A 24,931-nucleotide genomic window follows, 5' to 3' on the forward strand; every position below is an offset into this window, starting at 1 on the left:
TTCAAATTATAGTAATCAGCAATTACAACCAAAATTGTGTGCCAAATCTGGACTTTTAATAATGGCAAGGCTTAGTAGCACAGCACCCATTTAGTGTCTGTTTTCATCCTTTGGCCAAAATAACCCCCTACATTATTGCATTCACTTCATCTATCCAATCAAGCACTTCTTCAAAAACTCCTTATTAAATCTATCAAACATGACTTGTCTTTAACAAAATCCATGCTGGCTATTCATTCCTTAATACTCACTAATTTTTTTCTCAAGTTACAGATTCTAAAAGTTTCCCCACAACTGATGTTAGGCTAACTGGTCTCTAGTTGTCCACTTTATTCTTCTCTCCCTTTTTAAACAGAGGTATCACATAACCCAAATATCTTCACTTGCAGCATTACTATTGCAACAACACATCATCAGTAGGGTTAAACTAACCTGTCTCATGACCGTCTAAACCCAGCTCACATTCCTGCAGAGATAGTTGATGCATTGGTTGTAATCTTCCAAAATTCCCTAGATTCTGGAAAGGTCCCAGCGGATTGGAAAACAGCACATGTAATGCTCCTATTCAAGAAAGGAGAGAGACAGAAAGGAGGAAACCATATTCAGTTAGCCTAACATTGGGAAAATGTTGCAATCCATTATTAAGGAAGTAGAAGCAGAACAGTTAGAAAATCATAATACAATCAAGCAGAGTCAACATGGTTTTCTAAAGGGAAATTGCGTTTGACAAATTTATGAGAGTTCTTTGAGGATGTAACGAGCAGGGTGGATAAAGGGGAACCAATAGATGTAGTGTATTTGGATTTCCAAAAGGCATTCTATAAAGTGCCACATAAAAGATTACTACACAAGATAAGAGATCATGGTGTTGGGGGTAGGAAGGAGAAAAGCAAGAGTGGAGGGCAGAGAAATCAAGGGCAAAAATCAAAAAGGGCCTCATTACAACATAATTCTAAAAGGACAAAGAGTGTTAAAAAAAAAAGCCTGAAGGCTCTGAGTCTCAATGCGAGGAGCATTCGTAATAAGGTGGATGAATTGACTGCGCAGATAGCTGCTAACGGATATGATGTAATTGGGATGACGGAGACATGGCTCCAAGGTAACCAAGGCTGGGAACTCGACATCCAGGGGTATTCAATATTCAGGAAGGACAGACAGGAAGGAAAAAGAGGTGGGGCGGCATTACTGGTTAAAGAGGAGATTAACGCAATAGTAAGGAAGGACATTAACGTGGATGATGTGGAATCTCTATGAGTAGAGCTGCAAAACACCAAAGGGCAGAAAACATTAGTGGGAGTTGTGTACAGACTACCAAATAGTAGTAGCGAGGTTACGGATGGCATCAAACAGGAAATTAGGGATGTGTGCAATAAAGGTACAGCAGTTATCATGGGTGACTTTAATCTGCATATTTATTGGGCTAACCAAACTGGCAGCAATACTATGAAGGAGGATTTCCTGGAGTGTATAAGGGATGGTTTTCTAGACCAATATGTCGAGGAACCAACTAGAGAACAGACCATCCTAGACTAGGTCTTGTGTAACGAGAGAGGATTAATTAGCAATCTGGTCGTGTGGGGCCCATGGGGGAAGAGTGACCATAATATGGTGGAATTCTTCATTAAGATGGAGAGTGACACAGTTAATTCAGAGACTAGGGTCCTGAACTTAAAGAAAGGAAATTTCAATGGTATAAGACGTGAATTGGCTAGGATAGACTGGAGAATGATACTTAAAGGGTTGATGGTGGATAGGCAATGGCAGACATTTAAATATCACTTGGATGAACTACAACAATTGTACATCCCTGTGTGGCGTAAGAATAAAAAAGGGAAGGTGGCTCAACTGTGGCTAACAAGGGAAATTAGGGAAAGTGTTAAATCCAAGGAAGAGGCATATAATTTGGCCAGAAAAAGCAGCACACCTGAGGATTGGAATAAATTTAGAATTCAGAAGAGGAGGACTAAAGGTTTAATTAGGAGGGGGAAAATGGAGTATGAGAGTAAGCTTGCATGAAACATAAAAACTGACTGCAAAAGCTTCTATAGATATGTGAAGAGAAAAAGATTAGTGAAGATTAATGTAGGTCCCTTGCAGTCAGAATCAGGGGAATTCAAAATGGGGAACAAGGAAATGGCAGACCAATTGAACAAATACTTTGGTTCTGTCTTCACTAAGGAAGTCATGAATAACCTCCCGAAAATACTAGGGGACCGAGGATCTAGCGAAAAGGGGGAACTGAGGGAAATCCTTATTAGTCAGGAAATGATGTTAGGGAAATTGAAGGGACTGAAGGCTGATAAATCCCCAGGGCCTGACAGTTTGCATCCCAGAGTTCTAAAGAAAGTGGCCATAGAAATAGTGGATACATTGGTAGTCATTTTCCAACCTTCTATAGACTCTGGTTCAGTTCCTATGGATTGGAGGGTAGCTAATGTAACCCCACTTTTTAAAAAAGGAGGGAGAGAGAAAAAGGGAATAATAGACCAGTTAGCCTGACATCGGTAGTGGGGAAAATATTGGAATCAATTATTAAAGATATAATAGCAGCGCATTTGGAAAGCAGTGACAGGATCGGTCCAAGTCAGCATGGATTTATGAAAAGGAAATCATGCTTGACAAATCTTCTATAATTTTTTGAGGATATAACTAGTAGAGTGGATAAGGGTGAACTAGTGGATGTGGTGTATTTGGACTTTCAAAAGGCTTTTGACAAGGTCCCACACAAGAGATTAGTGTGCAAAATTAAGGCACATGGTATTGGGGGTAATGTATTGACGTGGATCGAGAACTGATTGGCAGACAGGAAGGAAAGAGTGGGAATAAATGGCAGGCAGTGACTAGTGGGGTGCCGCAGGGTTCAGTACTGGGACCCCAGCTATTTACAATATACATTAATGATTTAGACGAATAATTGAATGTAATATCTCCAAGTTTGCAGATGACACTAAACTGGGTGGCAGTACGAGCTTCGAGGAGGATGCTAGGAGGCAGCAGGGGGACTTGGACAGGTTAGGTGAATGGGCAAATGCATGGCAGATGCAGTATAATGTGGATAAATGTGAGGTTATCCACTTTGGTTGCAAAAACAGAAAGGGAGATTATTATCTGAATTGTGATAGATTAGTAAAAGGGGAGGTGCAACGAGACCTGGGTGTCATGGTACATCAGTCATTGAAGGTAGGCATGCAGGTACAACAGGCAGTAAAGAAGGCAAATGGCATGCTGACCTTCATAGCAAGGGGATTTGAGTATAGAAGCAGGGAGGTCTTACTGCAGTTGTACAGGGCCTTGGTGAGACCACACCTTGAGTATTGTGTGCAGTTTTGGTCTCCTAATCTGAGGAAGGATATTCTTGCTAGTGAGGGAGTGCAGTGAAGGTTCACCAGACTGATTCCCGGGATGGCAGGACTGACATATGAAGAAAGACTGGATCGACTAGGCTGATATTCAATGGAATTTAGAAGAATGAGAGGGGATCTCATAGAAACATATACAATTCTGACGAGATTGGACAGGTTTGATGCAGGAAGAACATTCCCGATGTTGGGAAAGTCCAGAACAAGGGTCACAGTCTAAGGATAAGGGGTAGGTCATTTAGGACCGAGATGAGGAGAAACTTCTTCAGTCAGAGAATTGTGAACCTGTGGAATTCTCTACCACAGAAAGTTGTTGAGGCCAGTTCATTAGATATATTCAAAAGGGAGTTAGATGCTAAAGGGATCAAGGGGTATGGAGAGAAAGCAGGAATGGGGTACTGAAGTTGCATGATCAGCCATGATCATATTAAATGGTGGTGCAGGTTCGAAGGGCCGAATGGCTTACTCCTGCACCTACTTTCTATGTTTCTATGTTTATTAGCATGGATAGAGGATTGGAAACAAGGAGTTGAGATAAATGGGTCATGTTCAGGTTGGCAAACTGTAACTAGTGGGGTGCCACAGAGATCGGTGCTGGGTCCTCAACTATTTACAATCTATATTAATGACTTAGATGAAGGGACCAAGTGTATTGTCAAATTTGCTGACGATACAAAGATAGGTGAGAAAGCAAGTTGTGAGGAGGACACAAAGGATGGAAATTGGTCGCGTCTCTTTTGCGGCGTTAACCCGGACGGTGCGGTAATTTTACCACCTTGAAAAAGTTTGCGCCTCCCGCCGAGAAATTTGTCAGAATTGAACGAAGAGCTGAAGGTGGCGCAAAATCAGCCATTACACATGTCACTTGTGGGGGGAGGGGGGGCGGGGGACGCTAAAGAAAATGCTGGTGCTTCTTTCCGAACCATTGCACATGCTCCGATCTCAGATTCCTATCCCGGGAAAAGCGGATTCTTAAAGGCGCAGCAAGGTAAGTATGCGCATGTCCAGCTCCACCTCCTCACTGAACTTAGAGTGGGAAAATGGAGGAGCAGGGAGGAAGGCAGAGAGTGCACTGATTCTCGGACACGGCCCTTGAGGCCTTGTTGGCGACTGGAGAGAGGCGCAACAACACCCTACAACCTGGAGGCTGTGGAGCGAGGAGGCCTTGCACATCTCTGTGCACGACACGGAGGCCAGGACAGAGACTCAATGTCGCAAGAAATACAATGACCTCACGAGGGTCATCAGGCTGAGTACCTTTTACATTAACCTTGCAATGCCTTCATGTCTTACACAATGTAAAGGCTTTACACTGCCCGCCCCTTCTCTATGTGTACCAAGCCATGTTTCTCATTGCTGGAGATACCATAAAAGCTCTCCATCGCCTCACCAGACAAACCACCGCCCATCCAAGCATCTCTCACCTTCTAGCTCTCAATTCAGCCTGAGGACATCCGCCAACACCTTTTAACTCTCCATGTTACATAGCCCAAATATCTTCAGTTCCAGCATCACAAGCCTGCAACCTCATACTTAGTCATAGCTCTTTGTCCCCAAATCCCAAGTTTGACACATCCACTGTGCGCTGCCACGCAGGTTGAGATGCAGAGATTCACACCTCCCGACATTAGTATCGAGTCACTTACTGCAGACACATGCGGCACACGAGTAGCTACAGACCCACTGACAACTTCTTGTTTGGGTCATTGCTGGCCAAACTCGCCCACAACAGGCGAGAGCAGGAGCGCACGGGAGGTGGGGAACCAGATCTCCAGGAACCTGACCACCATCGAGAAGCGCGTGTCCGCCCTCATGGGTGATTCAGTATGGTGGCGGCCGGCGAGGCAGAGCCTCGCACAACAGTGACGGGTTGTAAATGAGACGTCTATTTTCTGTGAGAGCCCTGACCCTTGAGCCCACATGCCTTACAACACGTGGCTCCAAATAATGATGTCCACTCCTTTTTGTCCCCTACCCAACTGCTACCCATACTTGTGCTTACAGGTCTAAGCCAGATGAGCCGCAGCCTGCCCGTCAGCCGTCGTAATCACACAAGGGAGAGGATGAGGAGGACGTGGAGACCCATCCTCAGTGCCAGCAAGTGGGGAGACCAGCTCGGTGCAGGACACCACCATGTTCCTGGGGTTTGTTGATCCTGACTCTCCTGCAGCAACGCGCAGCGCAAGGGAAAGCTTGGGGGCCAACTCTCCAGTGGTTAAGTCGGCCCAGGGCCAGCTCAGAGTCAGGCAGATGAGGACCTGGATTGGGAGGCTATGTCCAGGGACTCCACGCAGATGCACTGTGAGATTATGGATGCATTGGGTGGGTGCCATAGAACGTGGATGAACTTGTTGTGAGGCTGCCTCCAACATTTCTCATGCCTCTCAGCAGTCCACTGAGCCCATCCTTGCCTGCCTAAACCGGGAAGCGGCCTCCACAAACGACAGTGGGGTCCCAAAGGTATGGCGCGTGCCTTGCATGACGTGGCAGCAGCCATGACATCACAGGCCAAAGCCATGCAAGGTCTTCGTGATGTCATGCAGACACTGGTTGCTGGCATGCAACCTCAGACTGCAGCATTTCAAGCGCTCCCTGCATTTATACAGTCTCAGAGTGATGCCATGCAAGCAGTGTCTGCCGCTATGCTCTCTGTCATCCCTACTGTTGGCCTTCGAAGGAAGGATATACTTGCCATAGAGGTACATAAGAACATAAGAAATAGGAGCACGAGTAGGCCATTTGGCCCCTTGAGCCTGCTACGCCATTCAATAAGATCATGGCTGATCTGATCTTGGCCTCAACTCCACTTCCCTGCCCGCTCCCCATAACGTTTGACTCCCTCAAGAATCTGTCTATCTCCACCTTAGATATATTCAATGTCCCAGCCTCCATAGCTCTCTGGGGAAGAGAATTCCAAAGATTCGTGACCCTCTGAGAGAAGAAATTCCTCCTAATTTTTCCGTTTTAAAATGGGTGACCCCTTATTCTGAAATTATGCCCCTAGTTCTAGATTCCCCCACGAGGAGAAATATCCTCTCTGCATCTACCCTGTCAAGCCTTTTCAGAATCTTACATGTTTTAATAAGATCCCCTCTCAATCTTCTAAACTCAAATGAGTATAGATCTCAATCTTTCTTAATAAGACAACCCCTTCATCTCAGGAATCTACCCAGTGAACCTTCTCTGAACTGTCTCCAATGCAAGTATATCCCTCCGACAAAGGTTCACCAGACTGATTTCTGGGATGGTGGGATTGTCCTATGAGGAGAGATTGAGAAGACTAGGCCTAAATTCTCTAAAGTTTGAAAGAATGAGAGATGATCGCATTGAAACATACAATATTCTTACAGGGAATTCTTACAGGATATTAAGGGAATCAAGGGATATGGGGATAGTGCAGGCAAGTATTGAGGTAGATCAGCCATGATCTCATTGAATGGCAGAGCAGGCTTGAGGGTCAAAATGGCCTATTAGCTCCTATTTCTTATGTTCTTATAAGGTTACAGGGTAGATGCAGTGAGGATGTAGCACCTGGCTGGGGAGTCTAGAACCAGGGGTCACAGTTTCAGAATAAGGGGTCGGCCATTTAGGACTGAGATGAGGAGAAATGCCTTCTCTCAGAGGTGAACCTTTAGAATTCTCTACCCTAGAGGGCTGTGGAGGCTGATTTGAGTATATTCAAGACATAGATCAACAGATTTTTGGATATTAAGGGAATCAAGGGATATGAGGATAGTGCAGGCCAATGGAGTACAGGTAGATCAACCATGATCTTATTGAATGGCAGAGCAGGCTCGAGGGGCGAAATGGCCTATCGGCTCCTATTTCTTATGTCACCAGTGGGGTTACATTTTTCAGCTCTATTTGCAATTCCTCAGATAATGAAGCAGTCCATTCCTCCCTGCAGCAAGACCTGGACAACATCCATGCTGGGACTGATAAGTGGCAAGTAATAGTCATGCCACACAAGTGCCAGACAATGACCATCTCCAACAAGAGAGAATCTAACAAGCTCCCCTTGACATTCAATAGTATGATCACTGCCGTGTGGTGACGGTGCTCCCACAGTGATGTTAGGAAGGGAGTTCCAGGATTTTGATCCAGCAACGATGAAGGAATGGCGCTATATCAACATTCTGAGGGTTACTATTGACCAGAAACTCAATTGGACCAGCCACATAAATACCGTGGTTACTAGAGCAGGTCATAGGCTGGGTATTCTGCAGCAAGTGGTTTACCTCCCAACTCCACAAAGTTTTTCCACCACCTACAAGGCAGAAGTCAGGAGTTTGATGGAATACTCTCCACTCGCTTAAATGGGTACAGCTGCTATAACACTCAAGCATCTCAACATTATCCAGTCCACTTGATCGGTAGTCCACCCACCACATTAAACATCCACTCCCTTTATGACTGGCGCACCATGGCTGCAGTGTACACTATCTACAAGATGCACTGCAGCTAGACTCGCCAATGCTTCTTTGACAGCACCTCAGAAATTCACGATCTCTACCATCTAGAAGGACAAGGGCAATAGGTGCATGGGAACACCATCAGCTCCAGGTTCCTCTTCAAGCCACACACCATCCTGACTTGGCCATATATTGCCTTTCCTTCATCGTCGCTGGATCAAAATCCTGGAACTTCCTCCCTAATATCACTGTGGGAGCACCGTCACCACACGGACTGCAACGGTTCAAGGAGAAGGCCCACCACCACCTATCAAGGGCAATTAGGGATGAGCGATAAATGCTGGTGTTGCTAGTTATGCTAACATCCTGTGAATGAAGAATAGACTATTCTCCAGTCCTGTGGCACAATTTGCATATTTATGAAAGATTGAAATATTATGATCAGAACTGCTGCTATCTCCCCACCAGCTTCCTTCAACAGACTTAGATGAAAACTATCAGGGCTTGGTGACTTATCCATCTCGTCTTTTTTTTAAAGAATCAGTTCCTTTTCGACAGTTAGTTCTAATAATTGTTCTCTATTCCCCTTTAGCTTACCTACATTCTCACTTCCATTACCGTTAATCAAATCTGATGCAAAATATTGATATATCTCTGCTATACCTTCCTCCTCCACAATTATACTCCAGCTTACATTCCAGAGTGATCCTACCCTTGTAAGAATATAGGTTTTGGAGTAATTTAGAGGGACTAGGCTTGAAAGAGTTAAATTACCCAAGTTTACCTAGAGTCTTACACATTCTCAACTATTAGTTTACTTTTATATATGTGTGCAAAAGTTATATTATATGCTGGCTGGTTTTATATTTTCTTTTAGCCCTTCTAATCTCTCATATTTCATATCAGTATTTACCATTGTTGGTGTGTTGACCTGTTTGCTAACTTTTATGGCCATGTCCTTCCTTATCTCGCATGAACTTTACCCTTTTATCTTTGATTCTTCATTAACCTTTTGTGTTTCTACATTGAATCTAACTAACTAAGCACTGGGGTTCATTTCGAGAGGGATAGAATTGAAAAGCAGAGAAGTTATGTTAAACTTGTATAGAACCTTGGTTAGACCACACCTGGAGTACTGTGCACAGTTCTGGTCTCCATTTTATAAAAAGGGATTTAGAGGCATTGGAGAATGTGCAAAAAAGATTCAAAAGGATGATACCAGAACAAACCAGTAAAAGCCCATGGGATCCAGGACAAAGTGGCAAGTTGGATCCAAAATTGGCTCAGAGGCAGAAAGCAAAGGGTAATGGTTGATGGATGTTTTTGTGACTGGAAGGCTGTATCCAGTGGGGTTCCGCAGGGCTCAATGCTGGGGCCCTTGCTTTTTGTGGTCTATATTAATGACTTGGACTTGAATGTTGGGGATATAATAAGAAGTTTGCAGATGACACTAAAATAGACTGTGTGGTTGATAATGAAGAAGAAAGCAGCGGACTGCAAGAAGATATCCATGTACTGGTCAGGTGGGAAGAACAGTGGCAAATGGAATTCAATCTGGGTAAGTGTGAGGGAGTGCATTTGGGGAGGTCTGACTAGGCAAGGTGGTACACTCAAAATAAAGAATGAAACTGAGTACTGTGTACAGTGAGCCAGTATGACCTTAGCTCCTTTAATAAGACTCCAGAGTGCAGGTACGTCGTGGGTAACCTGCTTATATACCGTGCTCCCAAGGGATGCTGGGATCCCTTGGGACTCCAACAGGTAGGCCCTCTGGTGGTAGTGTAATACAGGTTACAAGGGGTTAAATACATAACATCATTCCCGCGTGAAGTCAACAGTACACTTATTTACAGGGTGAGATGATCTGGGGCTTTTCGCTCCCTTGTCGATCGTCTCGGTACAAATGCGGGTGTGGGTGAGTTGGTTGGTTCTTCACTGGGCTGCTGGGCAGCCGGCCTTGCCGGGCTGCTGGGGATGGTGAGTTCGGCTTCGTGGTCAACCATGTGTCTTCTTTGGGTTGTTTGTAGCTGTTGGTGAACCGTAATTTGATTTGGTCCAAATGTTTTATGTACGTTTGTCCATTGGCCAATTTGACCTGAAACAACCTACTCCCCTCTTTGGCTGTGACCGTGCTAGTGAGCCATTTGGGACCATGTCCATAATTGAGCACAAACACAGGATCATTGATCTCGATATCGCGTGACAAATTTGCGCGGTCATTACACACTTTGTTGATGCCGCTTGCCCTCCACTTGATCATGGAGATCAGGGTGGACAAGATAGAGTCTTGTTTTTAGCGCCCTTTTCATGAGCAGTTCGGCTGGGGGAACCCCGGTGAGTGAGTGGGGTCTGGTGCGGTAGCTGAGCAGCACTCGGGATAGCCGGGTCTGCAGGAAGCCTTCCGACACATGTTTCAAGCTTTGCTTGATGGTCTGATCTGTCCGTTCTGCCTGATCGTTGGATGCGGGCTTGAACGGGGCAGATGTGACGTGTTTGATCGCATTGCGGGTCATGAATTCCTTGAATTCAGCACTGGTGAAGCACGGCCCATTGTCGCTGACTAGGACATCAGGCAAGCCGTGCGTGGCAAACATGGCTCATAGGCTTTCAATAGTGGCCGTGGACGTGCTTACAGACATTATTGCACATTCAATCCATTTTGAGTAAGCATCCACGACAACCAAAAACATTTTGCCTAGAAATGTGCCCGCATAGTCCACGTGGATTTTCGACCGGTTTGGAGAACCACGACCATAAACTTAGCGGTGCCTGTCTGGGTTCATTGCTCAGCTGAGAGCAAGTGTTGCACTGGCGCATGCATGACTCTAAATCTGAGTCGATGCCGGGCCACCACACATGGGATCTGGCTATGGCTTTCATCATTACAATGCCTGGGTGGGTGCTGTGCAGTTCACATATGAACGTATCTCTGCCTTTCTTGGGCAAGACCAAGTGATTGCCCCACAACAGACAGACCGTCTGCAGGGACATAGAAACATAGAAAATAGGTGCAGGAGTAGACCATTCGGCCTTTCGAGCCAGCACCATCATTCAATAAGATCATGGCTGATCATTCCTTCAGTACCCCTTTCCTGCTTTCTCTCCATACCCCTTGATCCCTTTAGCTGTAAGGGCCATATCTAACTCCCTCTTGAATATATCCAATGAACTGGCATCAACAACTCTCTGCAGTAGGGAATTCCACAGGTTCTCTGAGTGAAGAAGTTTCTCCTCATCTCAGTCCTAACTGGCTTACCCCTTATCCTTAGACTATGTCCCCTGGTTCTGGACTTCCCCGATATCGGGAACATTCTTCCTGCATCTAACCTGTCCAGCCCCGTCAGAATTTTATATGTTTCTATGAGATCCCCTCTCATCCTTCTAAACTCCAGTGAATACAGGCCCAGTTGATCCAGTCTCTCCTCATATGTCAGTCCTACCATCCCGGGTATCAGTCTGGTGAACCTTCGCTATACTCCCTCAATAGCAAGAATGTCCTTCCTCAGATTAGGAGACCAAAACTGAACACAGTATTCCAGGTGAGGCCTCACTAATGCCCTGTACAACTGCAGTAAGACCTCCCTGCTCCTATACTCAAATCCCCTAGCTATGAAGGCCAACATACCATTTACCTTCTTCACCGCCTGCTGTACCTGCATGCCAACTTTCAATGACTAATGTATCATGACACCCAGGTCTCGTTGCACCTCCCCTTTTCCTAATCTGCCGTCATTCAGATAATATTCTGCCTTTGTGTTTTTGCCACCAAAGTGGATAACCTCACATTTATCCACATTATACTGCATCTGCTATGCGTTTGCCCACTCACCTAACCTGTCCAAGTCATCCTGCAGCCTCTTAGCGTCCTCCTCACAACTCACACCATCACCCAGTTTAGTGTCATCTGCAAACTTGGAGATATTACATTCAATTCCTTCATCTAAATCATTAATGTATATTGTAAATAGCTGGAGTCCCAGCACTGAGCCCTGCGGCACCCCACTAGGCACTGCCTGCCATTCTGAAAAGGACCCATTTATCCTGACTCTCTGCTTCCTGTCTACCAACCAGTTCTCTATCCACGTCAGTACATTACCCCCAATACCATGTGCTTTAATTTGCACACCATTTCGTCTTTGCGCCTGTGGAACGGCTTAATCGCCTCCTGCATCTCCGCTGGGACACTGGACCAGCTCCCATGGAGGACACAGTTTTTTTACTAAGGACAGAAAGTAATGGGTCCTGGCTGGTCCAGGTCCTGATCTGGTGGGCCATAATTGGGTACTTTTCATTCTCAAATGCCTCAATGACCATGAGCAAGTCCGCTAGCTGTGCCATTTCCATCCCGGTGGTGGGCAATGGAGCCGACTGAGACTATCAGCGCAGTTCTCTGCGCCCGGTCTGTAGCGGAATACATAGTTGTATGCCGACAGCGTGAGCACCCATCTTTGGATGTGGGCAGAGGCATTGGTGTTAATCCCTTTACTCTCAGAGAACAGCGATATGAGCAGCTTGTGGTCAGTTTCAAGTTCAAACTTGACCGCAGCTCCAACACGTTCTGTGGTCTCTTGATGGCCTCTGTCTTGGCGTCGGTGGGTCTGATGCCATCTGCCGCGATTCTTCTTCCCAAGAACTCGACCTCCTGCGCCAGGAAAACACACTTCGAGCGTTTCAACCTGAGCCCCACGCGATCCAACCGACTAAGAACCTCTTCCAGATTCTTCAAGTGCTCAATGGTGTCCCAACCTGTAACGAGTATGTCATCCTGGAAAACCATGGAGCGAGGAACCGACTTTAGTAGGCTCTCCATGCTCCGTTGGAAGATTGCCGCTGACTGAATCCCGAACGGGCACCGGTTATAGATGAACTGACCTTTGTGTGTGTTGATGCAGGTGAGGCCTTTCGAAGACTCCTCCAGCTCCTGCATCATATAGGCCGAGGTCAGGTCCAGCTTGGTGAACGGCTTCCCTCCAGCCAGGGTTGCAAATAGGTCGTCTGCCTTGGGTAGCGGGTACTTGTCCTGTAGCGAAAAACAGTTGATCGTTACTTTATAGTCCCCACAAATTCTAACCGTGCCATCCTCTTTAAGTACCGGGACAATCGGACTGGCCCACTCGTTGAATTCCACCGGCGCGATGATGCCTTCTCGCTGCAGCCTGTTCAGCTCAATTTCCACTTTCTCACGCATCATGTACGGTACCGCACATGCCTTGTGGTGGATGGGTCGTGTACCGGGAACCAAATGGATCTGTGCTTTCACCCCCGAGAAGCTTCCAATGCCTGGCTCAAACAACGATGGGAACTTGTTCAGAACCTGAGCACATGAGGTGTCGTCGACGAAAGAAAGCGCTCGAATGTCATCCCAGTTCCAGTGGATTTTTCCCAGCCAGCTTCTGCCAAACAATGTGGGCCATCCCCTGGCACAATCCACAGCGGGAGTTCATGTACTGCTCCGTCATAGGAGACTTTGAGTTCTGCACTACCAATCACAGGGATTAGTTCCTTGGTGTAAGTCCTTAGTTTGGTGTGAATGGGGCTGAGCTTGGGCCTGTGTTCATTTTTGCCCCACAGCCTGTCGAAGGCCTTTTTACTCATTATGGACTGACTTGCCCCCGTGTTCAGTTCCATAGATACTGGAATTCCATTCAGTTCAACTTTCAACATTATTGGTGGACATTTCATAGGGAATGCGTGTACCCCGTACACTTCTGCTTCCTCGGTACGAGTCTCCAATTCACATTAACAATTGATGGCGGACTCTGGGTCATCTGAGGACGGGCAGCAGCAGCCGGTGTGTACGTTCTGCCATGTATATTTCTGCTCGAAACCGACGTTACTTTATGCACAGTACTGGCCGAAACTTCTTTACTCTGTGAAATCTGTTTGGTGTTGTCGCTGGTGGACATAAATGCCTGGGCTATCGTTATGGCTTTACTTAGATTCGGAGTTTCAACAGTCAACAGTTTGTGCAGGATTGTCTCATGGCCAATGCCCAGTACAAAAAAGTCTCTAAGCATTTGTTCTCGGAATCCCTTAAATTCACAATGCGAGGCGCCTTAGTTCGGCAACATAGCTCTCCACTTCCTGGCCCTCCGATCTTTGACATGTGTAGAACCGATATCTCACCATCAATACGTTTTCCTTAGGATTTCGATGCTCGTGGACCAGTGTACACAATTTTTCATAGGATTTCTCTGTTGGTTTTGCCGGAGCTAGGAGATTCTTCATGAGGCCATTGGTTGTTGCCCCACAGACAGTTAGGAGGATTGCCCTTCGTTTGGCAGCGTCCTCGTCCCCTTCCAGCTCATTGGCCACAAAGTATTGGTCGTCTCTCCACGAAGGCCTCCCAATCGTCCCCTTCTGAGAACTTCTTCAGGATACCAACTGTTCTTTGCATTTTCGCGCGGTTGTTCATTACCTCGTCGTCAATTGGTACTCAAAATAAAGGATGAAACTGAGTACTGTGTACAATGAGCAAGTGTGACCTTAGCTCCTTTAATAAGACTTTGAAGAGGAGTCGGTGCAGGAGTCTGGGGAGGAGGCGGTGCAGGAGTCCGGGGAGGCCTATAAAGGCCCAGTGTCGGCAGAGCAACGTCGGGAGTTCGGAAAGGAGGCAGTGCAGGAATCCGGGGGAGGCCTATAAAGGCCCAGTGTCGGCAGAGCAACGTTGGGAGTTTGGAGAGGGGGCAGTGCAGGAATCTGGGGGAGGCCTATAAAGGCCCAGTGTCGGCAGAGCAGCGTCGGGAGTTCGGAGAGGAGGCAGTGCAGGAATCCGGGGGAGGCCTATAAAGGCCCAGTGTCGGCAGAGCAGCGTCGGGAGTTCGGAGAGGAGGCAGTGCAGGAATCCGGGGGAGGCCTATAAAGGCCCAGTGTCGGCAGAGCAACGTTGGGAGTTCGGAGAGGGGGCAGTGCAGGAATCCGGGGGAGGCCTATAAAAGCCCAGCGTCGGCAGAGCAGCGTCGGGAGTTCGGAGAGGAGGCAGTGCAGGAATCCGGGGGAGGCCTATAAAGGCCCAGTGTCGGCAGAGCAGCATCAGGAATTCGGAGAGGAGGCAGTGCAGGAGTCCGGGGGAGGCCTATAAAGGCCCAGCTGGTGCAGCCGCAGCAGGGTGAGAAGGCAAAAAAGAAGTAGAAAGAAATCGAAAGGTGACGTCACAGCCAAGGGGGTAAGTGATTGGTGAGTAGTTTTTCTTTTTCTTTTCTTTATCAGTAAGTAACCTTTAGCATTATTGTTGCCAAATTAAGTTAATCTAGGGGTTAAGTCATGGCAGGAGAGCTTGGACAAGTGTTATGCTCCTCCTGTACCATGTGGGAAATCAGTGACGCTTCCAGTGTCCCTGACGACTACATATGCGGGAAGTGTATCCGGTTGCTGCTCCTGACAGACCACATTGCGGCACTGGAGCTGAGGGTGGATTCACTCTGGAGCATCCACGATGCTGAGAATGACATGAATAACATGTTCAGTGAGTTGGTCTTACCGCAGGTAAAGGTTACAGAGCCAGATAGGGGATGGGTGACCAACAGGAAGAGCAGTGGAAGGAAGGTAGTGCAGGCGTCCCCTGCGGTCATCCCCCTGCAAAGCATACACCGCTTTGGTACTGTTGAGGGGGATGACTCATCAGGGGAGGGCAGCAGCAGCCAAGTCTATGGCACCGTGGATGGCTCTGCTGCACAGGAGGGCAGGAAAAAGAGTGGGAGAACTATAGTGATAGGGGATTCTATTGTAAGGGGAATAGATAGACATTTCTGCGGCCGCAACCAAGACTCCAGGATGGTATGTTGCCTCCCTGTTGCAAGGGTCAAGGATGTCTCGGAGCGGGTGCAGAACATTTTGAAGGGGGAGGGTAAACAGCCAGTTGTCGTGGTGCATATAGGTATCAACGATATAGGTAAAAAAACGGGATGAGGTCCTACAAGATGAATTTAGGGATCTAGGAACTAAATTAAAAAGTAGGACCTCAAAAGTAGTAATCTCAGGATTGCTAGCAGTGCCACGTGCTAGTCAGAGTAGGAATCGCAGCATACCTCAGATGAATACGTGGCTTGAGGAGTGGTGCAGAAGGGAGGGATTCAAATTCCTGGGACATTGGAAACGGTTCTGGGGGAGGTGGGACCAGTACAAACCGGACGGTCTGCACCTGGGCAGGACCGGAACCAATATCCTAGGGGGAGTTTTAGCTAGTGCTGTTGGGGAGGAGTTAAACTAATATGGCAGGGGGATGGGAATCTATGCAGAGAGACAGAGGGAACTAGAATGGGGGTAGAAGCAAAAGATAGAAAGAAGAAAAGTAAAAGTGGAGGGCAAAGATACCCAAGGCAAAAAGCAAAAAGGGCCACTTTACAGCAAAATCCTAAAGGGGCAAAATGTGTTAAAAAGACAAGCCAGAATGCTCTGTGCCTCACTGCAAGGAGTATTCGGAATAAGGTGGACGGATTAATTGTGCAGATAGCAGTAAACGGATATGATGTAATTGGCATCACGGAGTCATGGCTCCAGGGTGACCAAGGCTGGGAACTCAACATCCAGGGGTATTCAACATTTAGGAAGGATAGACAGAAAGGAAAAGGTGGTGGGGTGGCATTGCTGGTTAAAGAAAAAATTAATGCAATAGTAAGGAAGAACATTAGTTTGGATGATGTGGAATCTGTATGGGTGGAGCTACGGAATACCAAAAGGCAGAAAACACTAGTGGGAGTTGTGTACAGACTACCAAACAGTAGTAATGAGGGATGCGTGCAATAAAGGTACAGCAGTTATCATGGGCGACTTTAATCTACATATAGATTGGGCTAACCAAACTGGTAGCAATACGGTGGAGGAGGATTTCTTGGAGTGTAATGGGATGGTTTTCTGGACCAATATGTCGAGGAACCAACTAGAGGGCTGGCCATTCTAGACTGGGTGATGTATAATGAGAAAGGACTGATTAGCAATCTTGTTATGCGAGGCCCCTTCGGGAAGAGTGACTATAATATGGTAGAATCCTTTATTAAGATGGAGAGTGACACAGTTAATTCAGAGACTAGGGTCCTGAACTTGGCAGATGCAGTATAATGTGGATAAATGTGAGGTTATCCACGTTGGGGGCAAAAACACGAAGGCAGAATATTATCTGAATGGCGGCAGATTAGGAAAGGGGGATGTGCAACTGAGGGACCTTATTGAAGTAGATAAAATTATGAGGGGCCTGGATGGAGTAGATAGGAAGGAACTGTTTCCCTTAGCTGAGAGGTTAACTGCCAGGGGACATAGATTAAAGTATTGGGGGGAGGTTTAGAGGAGATATGAGGGGAAATTTCTTCACCCAGGGTGGGGGGGGTCTCGACTTCATTGCTTGATAGGGTCGTAGTGGCAGAAAGCCTCACCACATTTAAAAAAATACTTGGACTGTTCACTTAAAGTGCCGTAACATACAGGGCTAAGGACCAAGAACTGGAAAGTGAGTTTAGGCTGGATAGCTCTTGGTCGGCCGGCGCGCACATGATGGGACGAAATGGCCTCCTACCGAGCTGTAAATTTCTATGATTCTATAACTGAGGATGAGAGGAGATCTCATAGAAACTTACAAGTTTCTGACGGGATTGGAAAGGTTAGATGCGGGAAGAATGTTCCCGATGATGGGGAAGTGCAGAACCAGGGGACACAGTCTTAGGATAAGGGGTAGGCCATTTAGGACTGAGATGAGGAGAAACTTCTTCACTCAGAGAGTTGTTAACCTGTGGAATTCCCTACCGCAGAGAGTTGTTGATGCCAGTTCATTGGATATATTCAAGTTAGATATGGCCCTTTCGGCTAAAGGGATCAAGGGGTGTGGAGAGAAAGCAGGAAAGGAGTACTGAGGGAATGATCAGCCATGATCTTATTGAATGGTGGTGCAGGCTCGAAGGGCCGAATGTCCTACTACTGCACCTATTCTCTATGTTTCTATGATTCTATGTTACAAGGAGTTAAATACATAACACAAGGGAATACACATTAAATGGTGTGACACTGAAAAGTGTAGAGGAACAAAGGGACCTTGGAACGCTCGAGTTTATGCTTGAACTGTATAAAACACTGGGTAGGCTGCATCTGGAGTATTGTGTGCAGTTCTGGTTACCACATTACAGTAAAGATGTGATTGAACTGGAAAGGGTGCAGAGGAGATTTACAAGAATGTTGCCTGGACTGGAGAATTTTGGCTATAATGGAAGATTGCAGATGCACCTATCAGTACAAAAAAGGCTGAAGACTGACCTGATAGAGGTCTTTAAGTTTATGAGAGCATTTGATATTGGAGACGTAGAGAAGATGTTTCCACTTGTGGGGGAGACCAGAACTAGGGGCCATAAATATAAGATGATGGGAATCTTATAAATCCGATAGGGAATTCAGGATAAAGTTCTTTACCCAGAGAGTGGTTAGAATGTGGAACTCGCTACCTCATGGAGTGGTTGAGACAAATAGCATGGATGCATTTAAGGGGAAGTTAGATAAACACAAGGGAGAAAGGAATAGAAAGCTAAAGAGAAGTAGGAGGAGGATTGTGTGAAGCATAAACACCGACATGAGCTAGTTGGGCTAAATGTCCTGTTTCTATGCTGTACATTCTATATTGTAATCACTATCTCCCAATTATTCTTCTCTGAAAGTAATTTATCCTACTTCATCTTCCAGCACTAATCAAAAAGCAATGCTTTTCATGTTGGGCTATCAATGAAGCAGTCCTGAGTTCTAAAACACCATTCCCCATGTTGGCTACGTGCATTGCTTTATAGAAACATAGAAATTTACAGTGCAGGAGGCCATTTCAGTCCATCGTGTCTGCGCCGGCCGACAAAAATGGGTGTGGCAATGACATGCATGATTGGGCAATCGTGATGGCCTTGCTCAAATCCAGCGTCTCCGCCGCCAGTAGCTTATGCAGGATCACCTCGTGGTTGACGCCGATTACAAAGAAGTCCCGCAGCATGTCTGCCAATGCAGTTCTGAACTTACACAGTTCAGCTAGATGTCGTAGGTCGGCAACGAATTCCGATACATCCTGGCCCTCAGAACGAACGTGAGTATAGAATCGATATCTTGAGATGATGATGCCTTCATCTGGTTTGAGATGGTCACATACTAGAGCACACAATGTGTCACAGTCCTCGTCTGTTGGACTTAAGGGCGAGAGGAGATTCTTTATGAATTCATAGATTTTCGGACCGCAAACCGTGAGGAGGACCGCCCTGTGCCTGTCTCTTTCTCCATTTTGTTGGCCACGAAGTACTGGTTCAAGCGGGCTACAAAGTCTGTCCAATCTTCTCCCTCCACGAATCACTCCAGAATTCCAATTGTGCTCATTTTTGCATGCGAAGGTTCTTGTTACCTCGTCGCCAAATGTTGTGTATGCAATAACTCAATAGACTGAATACTGTAAACTCCGAACAGGTACAAACCTGGCTCTACTTTATTCGGGCCCAAAGTGATTACATTACAAGATGGCTGGCCTTTTATGCCTGGGCCGCACACACGTGCGCATAGCCCAATGACCTCCGACAGTGGCGCAACTTGGTGGCTAGTAAACCCAAGCATACATACATGACAGCTATGAACAATGACAGAAAGGTAAAGAGTCCCAGCCCAACCAGTCCACCCCACACAACTGTGACACCCCTTACATTGAAACATTCTACACTCCACCCCAGCCGAAGCCATGTGATCTCCTGGGAGAGGCAAAAACCAGAGAAAAACCCAGGCCAATTTGGGGAAAGAAAATCTGGGAAAATTCCTCTCCAACCCATCCAGGCGATCGAAATTAGTCCAGGAAATCACCTTGGCCATATTAGATTCCCTGCAGTACTTACCATCGTATCTGCGCCAGTCAACAAGAGGTTATCCAGGGTAATCCCATTACCAGTTCCAGGTCCGTAACCCTGCAGATTACGGCACTTTAAGTGCCCATCCAACCATCTTCCAGGCAGTGAGCTCCAGATCCCCACAACCCTCTGCGTAAAGAACACCCCCCCCACAAATCCCTCTAAACCTTCCACCAGCCACCTCAAAACTATGCCCCCTCATAATTGACCCCTCCACCAATGGAAATAGGGCCTTGCTATCCACTATATCCAGGCCCCTCAATATTTTGTACACCTCAATGAGGTCTCCTCTCAACCTCCTCTGTTCCAATGAGACAAACCCAGCCTATTCAATCTGTCCTCATAACTAAGATTCTCCATTCCAGACAGCATGCTGGTAAACCTCCTCTACATCCTCTCTACTGCAGTCATGTCCTTCCTATAATATGGCAACCAGAACTGCACGCAGTTCTCCAGCTGTGACCAAATCAAAGTATTATACAATTTAAGCATAAGCTCCCTGCTCTTATATTCTATGCCTCGGCCAATAAAGGCAAGCATTCCGTATGCCTTCTTAACCACCTTATCCACCTGGCCTGCTACTTTCAGGGATCTGTGGACAAGCACTGCAAGGTTGCTTTGGTCATCTACACTATTGAGTGGCCTGCCGCTTAATGTGTATACCCTTTCCTTATTAGCCCTCCCAAAGTGCATTACCTCACACTTCTCTGCCATTTGCCACTGCTCTGCCCACCTGACCAGTAGATTGATATCCTCCTGCAGCCCATGACTTTCCTTGTTACTATCAACCACACAGACAATTTTAGTGTCGTCTGCAAACTCCTTAATCATACTCCCTATATTCAAATCTAAATCGATGATATATACCACAAGTCTATCTTTGGATAGTTAAGATCTCCCAGTCTTATTTATTAACTCTTCTCATATTTTAATAGCTGAGCTAAGATGGGTTGAATGTCACAGAATCATAGAATGCCACAACACAAGAGGCTGCCATTTGAAAGAGCTATCCAATTAGTCCCACTCCCCTGATCTTTCCTCATAGTCCTTCCTCGTCTGCATTTATTTTGTAATCATCAATATTTATACTTCTGTGGCTCAGTGGTTAACATTAGGGAGCAGCAGTTCAAATCCACTCAATGTTCCTACACATGTAATTATTTTTAAGTGCTAACTTGGTTTAATTTCTAGTCAGCTTGTAGTCTCCTTAAAAAAGTGTCTCCTTTGTTCAGTGAGGCTTGAACCCACAGCTTTCTGACACAGAGGCACTCTCATCTGAATCATAGAATCATAGAAATTTACAGCACGGAAAGAGGCATAGGAACATAGAAAATAGATGCAGGAGTAGGCCATTCGGCCCTTCGAGCCTGCACCACCATTCAATAAGATCATGGCTGATCATTCACCTCAGTACCCCTTTCCTGCTTTCTCTCCATACCCCTTGATCCCTTTAGCCGTAAGGGCCATATCTAACTCCCTTTTGAATATATCCAACGAACTGGCATCAACAACAGCAGGAGTAGGCCATTTTGTCCCATTGTGTCTGCACCGGCCAACAAGAGGCTATCCAACCTAATCCGACTTTCCAGCTCGAGGTCCGTAACCCTGCAGGTTACAGCACTTCAAGTGCCCATCCAAGTACTTTTTAAATGTGGTGGGAGTTTCTGCCTCTACCACCCTTTCAGGCAGTGAGTTCCAGACCCCCACAACCCTATGCGTGAAGAAATTTCCCCTCACATCCCCTGCTAATGTAGTACCCTTGTTTAAGAAGGGAGAAAGGGACAGGCTGAGTAATTACAGGCATGTCAGCCTAACCTCAGGGATGGGAAACTTGTTGGAAAAAATCCTGAAAGACAGGATAAATCTGCATTTGGAAAGGCAAGAATTAATTAGGGAGTCAGCATGGATTTGTTAAGGAAGATTATGTTTGACTAACCTGATTGAATTTTTTGAAGAGGTAACCAAGAGGGTCGATGAGGGTAGTACATACGATGTAGTATATATGGACTTTAGCAAAGCTTTTGATAAGGTTCCACATGATAGACTGGTCATGAAGGTTAAAGCCCATGGGATACAGGGTAAAGTGTCAAGTTGGATCCAAAATTGGCTTGGAGAAAGGAAGCAAAGGGTAAGGATTGATAGATGTTATTGTGACTGGAAGGATGTTTCCAGTGGGGTTCTGCAAGGCTCAGTACTGGGACCCTTGCTTTTTGTGGTATATATCAATGATTTAGATTTGAATATAGGGAGTATGATTAAGAAGTTTGCAGTCGACACTAAAATTGGCTCTGTGGTTGATAATGAAGAGGAAAATTCATGGGCTGCAGGAGGATATCAATCTACTGGTCAGGTGGGCAGAGCAGTGGAAAATAGAATTTTAATTCAGAGAAGTATGAGGTAATGCATTTTGGGAGGGCTAATAAGGAAAGGGTATATGTATTAAGCAGTAGGCCACTTAATAGTGTAGATGAACAAAGGGACCTTGGAGTGTTTGTCCACAGATCCCTGAAAGTAGCAGGCCAGGTGGATAAGGTGGTTAAGAGGGTTGTGGTTAAGAAGGCATACGGAAGGCATAGAATATAAGAGGAGGGAGGTTATGCTTAAATTGTATAATACTTTGATTAGGCCACAGCTGGAGTACTGCGTGCAGTTCTGGTCGCCGTATTATAGGAAGGACGTGATTGCACTAGAGAGGGTGCAGAAGAGATTTACTAGGATGCTGCCTGGAATGGAGAATCTTAGTTATGAGGACAGATTGGATAGGCTGGGTTTGTTCTCATTGGAACAGAGGAGGTTGAGAGGAGACCTCATTGCGGTGTACAAAATATTGAGGGGCCTGAACATAGTGGATAGTAAGGGTCTATTTCCATTGGTGGAGGGGTCTATTATGAGGGGGCATAGTTTTGAGGTGGTTGGTGGAAGTTTTAGAGGGGATTTGAGGTGGAGCTTCTTTACGCAGAGAGTTGTGGGGATCTGGAACTCGTTGCCTAGAAGAGTGATGGATGCAGAAACCCACACCATTTTTAAGAGATGGCCGGCACGGACACGATGGGCCGGAACGACCTCCTTCTGCGCTGTTTGTTTCTAAACCTTCTACCAATTACTTTAAATTTATATCCCCTGGTTGTTGACCCTTCTGCTAAGGAAAATAGGCCCGTTCTATCCACTATAACGAGGCCCCTCATAATTTTATACACCTCAATGAGGTTTCCCTTCAGTCTCCTCTGTTCCAAGGAAAACAAGCCCAGCCTATCCAATCTGTCCTCAGCTGAGATTCTCCACTCCTGGCAACATCCTCGTAAATCTCCTCTGTACCCTCTCCAGTGCAATCACGTCCTTCCTGTAATGCGGTGACCAGAACTGCACGCAATACGCCTACTGTGGCCTAACCAGTGTTTTATACAGTTCAAGCATAACGCTCCTGCTCTTATATTCTGTGCCTCGGCTAATAAAAGGCAAGCCTGTACGCCTTCTTAACCACCTTATCTACCTGGCCTGCTACTTTCAGGGATCTGTGGACAAGCACTCCAAGGTACCTTTGTTCCTCTACACTTCTCAGTATCCTACCATTTATTGTGTATTCCCTTTCCTTTTTAACCCCCCCGCCCCCCAAATGCATTACCTCACACTTCTCCAGATTAAATTCCATTTGCCACTGTTCTGCCCACCTGACCAGTTGATTGATATCTTCCTGCAGTTCACAGCTTTCTTGTTCATTATCAACCACACAGCCGATTTTAGTATGATCTGCAAACTTCTTAATCATACCCCCTATATTCAAGTCTAGATCATTGATGCACACTACAAAAAGCAAGGGACCCAGTACTGAGCCCTGCGGAACCCCACTGGAAACATAATTTCCAGTCACAAAAACATCCATCAACCATTACCCTTTGCTTCCTGCCTTGGAGCCAATTTTGGATCCAACTTGCCACCTTGCCCTGGATCCCATGAGCTTCTACTTTTGTGACCAGTCTGCCATGTGGGACCTTATCAAAAGCTTTGCTAAAATCCATATACACTACATCATACTCACTGCCCTCATCGACCCTCCTGGAAAAATTCAATCTAGTTAGTCAGACACGACCTTCCCTTAACAAATCTGTGCTGACTGTCCTTGATTAATCTGTGTCTTTCTAAAGGAAGATTTATGCTGTCCTTCAGGATTTTTTCCAATAATTTTCCTACCGCTGAGGTTAGGCTGACTGGCCTGTAATTACTCAGTCTATCGCTTTCTCCCTTCTTAAACAAAGATACCATATTAGCCATCTTCCAGTCCTCTGGCACCATGCCTGAAGCCAGAGAGGATCGGAAAATGATGATCAAAGCCTCTGCTATTTCATCTTTTGCTTCGCTTAACTGCCTGGGATACATTTCATCTGGGCCTGGGGACTAATCCAGTTTCAAAGCTGCTAAAACCTTTAATATCTCTTCTCTATGTTTATTTCATCTAATATTTCACACTCCTCCTCGATAGCACTGTCTGCATCATCCCCCTCTTTTGTGAAAACAGAAGCAAAGTATTCATTAAGAACCATACCCACGGCTCTCGTCTTCACCCTTTCTTTAGTTATCCTGTTGCTCTTAATATATTTATAAAATATCTTTGGGTTTTCCTTGATTTTATTTGCCAAGAATTTTTCATGTTCTCCCTTTGCTTTCCTAATTTTTAATGCTTTTTAATTTCACCCCTGGACTTTCTCTACTCCTCTGGAGATTCAGCAGTTTTTAAGCCCTCGGTATCTGTCATAAGCTTCCCTTTTTTTTCTTTATCCTACTCTGTATGTCCCTAGACATCCAGGGGGCTCTAGATTTGTTGGTCCCACCCTTTTTCTTTGGCTTGAACCCTCCGGATCTCCTCCTTGAATGCCTGCCACTGCTCTGATACTGATTTACCTTCAAATAGCTTTTTAACCAATCAGCTTAGCAAAGTTGGCTTTTCCCCAATTTGGAACTTTTATTCCTGGTCTATCCTCGTCCTTTTCCATAACTACCTTAAATCTAATTGAATTATGGTCACTAGCACCTAAATGCTCTCCCACTGATTCCCTTTCAACCTGCCCAGCTTCATTTCCTAAAACTAAATCCAGAACCACCCCCTCCAATGTTGGGCTTGTTACACACTGGCTAAAAAAGTTCTCTTGAATGCATTTTAGGAAGGTGCATCCAAGCCTCACTACGGATTTGAACGCATAATCTAAGCTGACGTTAAACTGAGACTCTATCTGAAAGGTCCCATGGCATTATTTCAAGCGCCAAAATCAGATAATTCAGTATTTCATAGAATCATACAGCAGAGAAGGATGCCATTTAGCCC

General features: G+C 45.9%; 1 protein-coding gene across 1 annotated transcript in view; it reads right to left on the minus strand.

Annotated features, from left to right (window-relative positions):
* Positions 1-463: 463 nt before the first annotated feature.
* gjc2 (gap junction protein gamma 2) overlaps positions 464-24,931 on the minus strand; it is a 294,735-nt gene continuing 270,267 nt past the window's right edge. The window contains exon 3 of the transcript XR_011593404.1: positions 464-561. The gene's annotated coding sequence lies outside the window, so the exon portion shown is untranslated. The remainder of the gene's footprint in view (positions 562-24,931) is intronic.

This window comes from Pristiophorus japonicus, chromosome 5 (genome assembly GCF_044704955.1).
Source record: "Pristiophorus japonicus isolate sPriJap1 chromosome 5, sPriJap1.hap1, whole genome shotgun sequence".
NCBI lineage: Eukaryota > Metazoa > Chordata > Chondrichthyes > Pristiophoridae > Pristiophorus > Pristiophorus japonicus.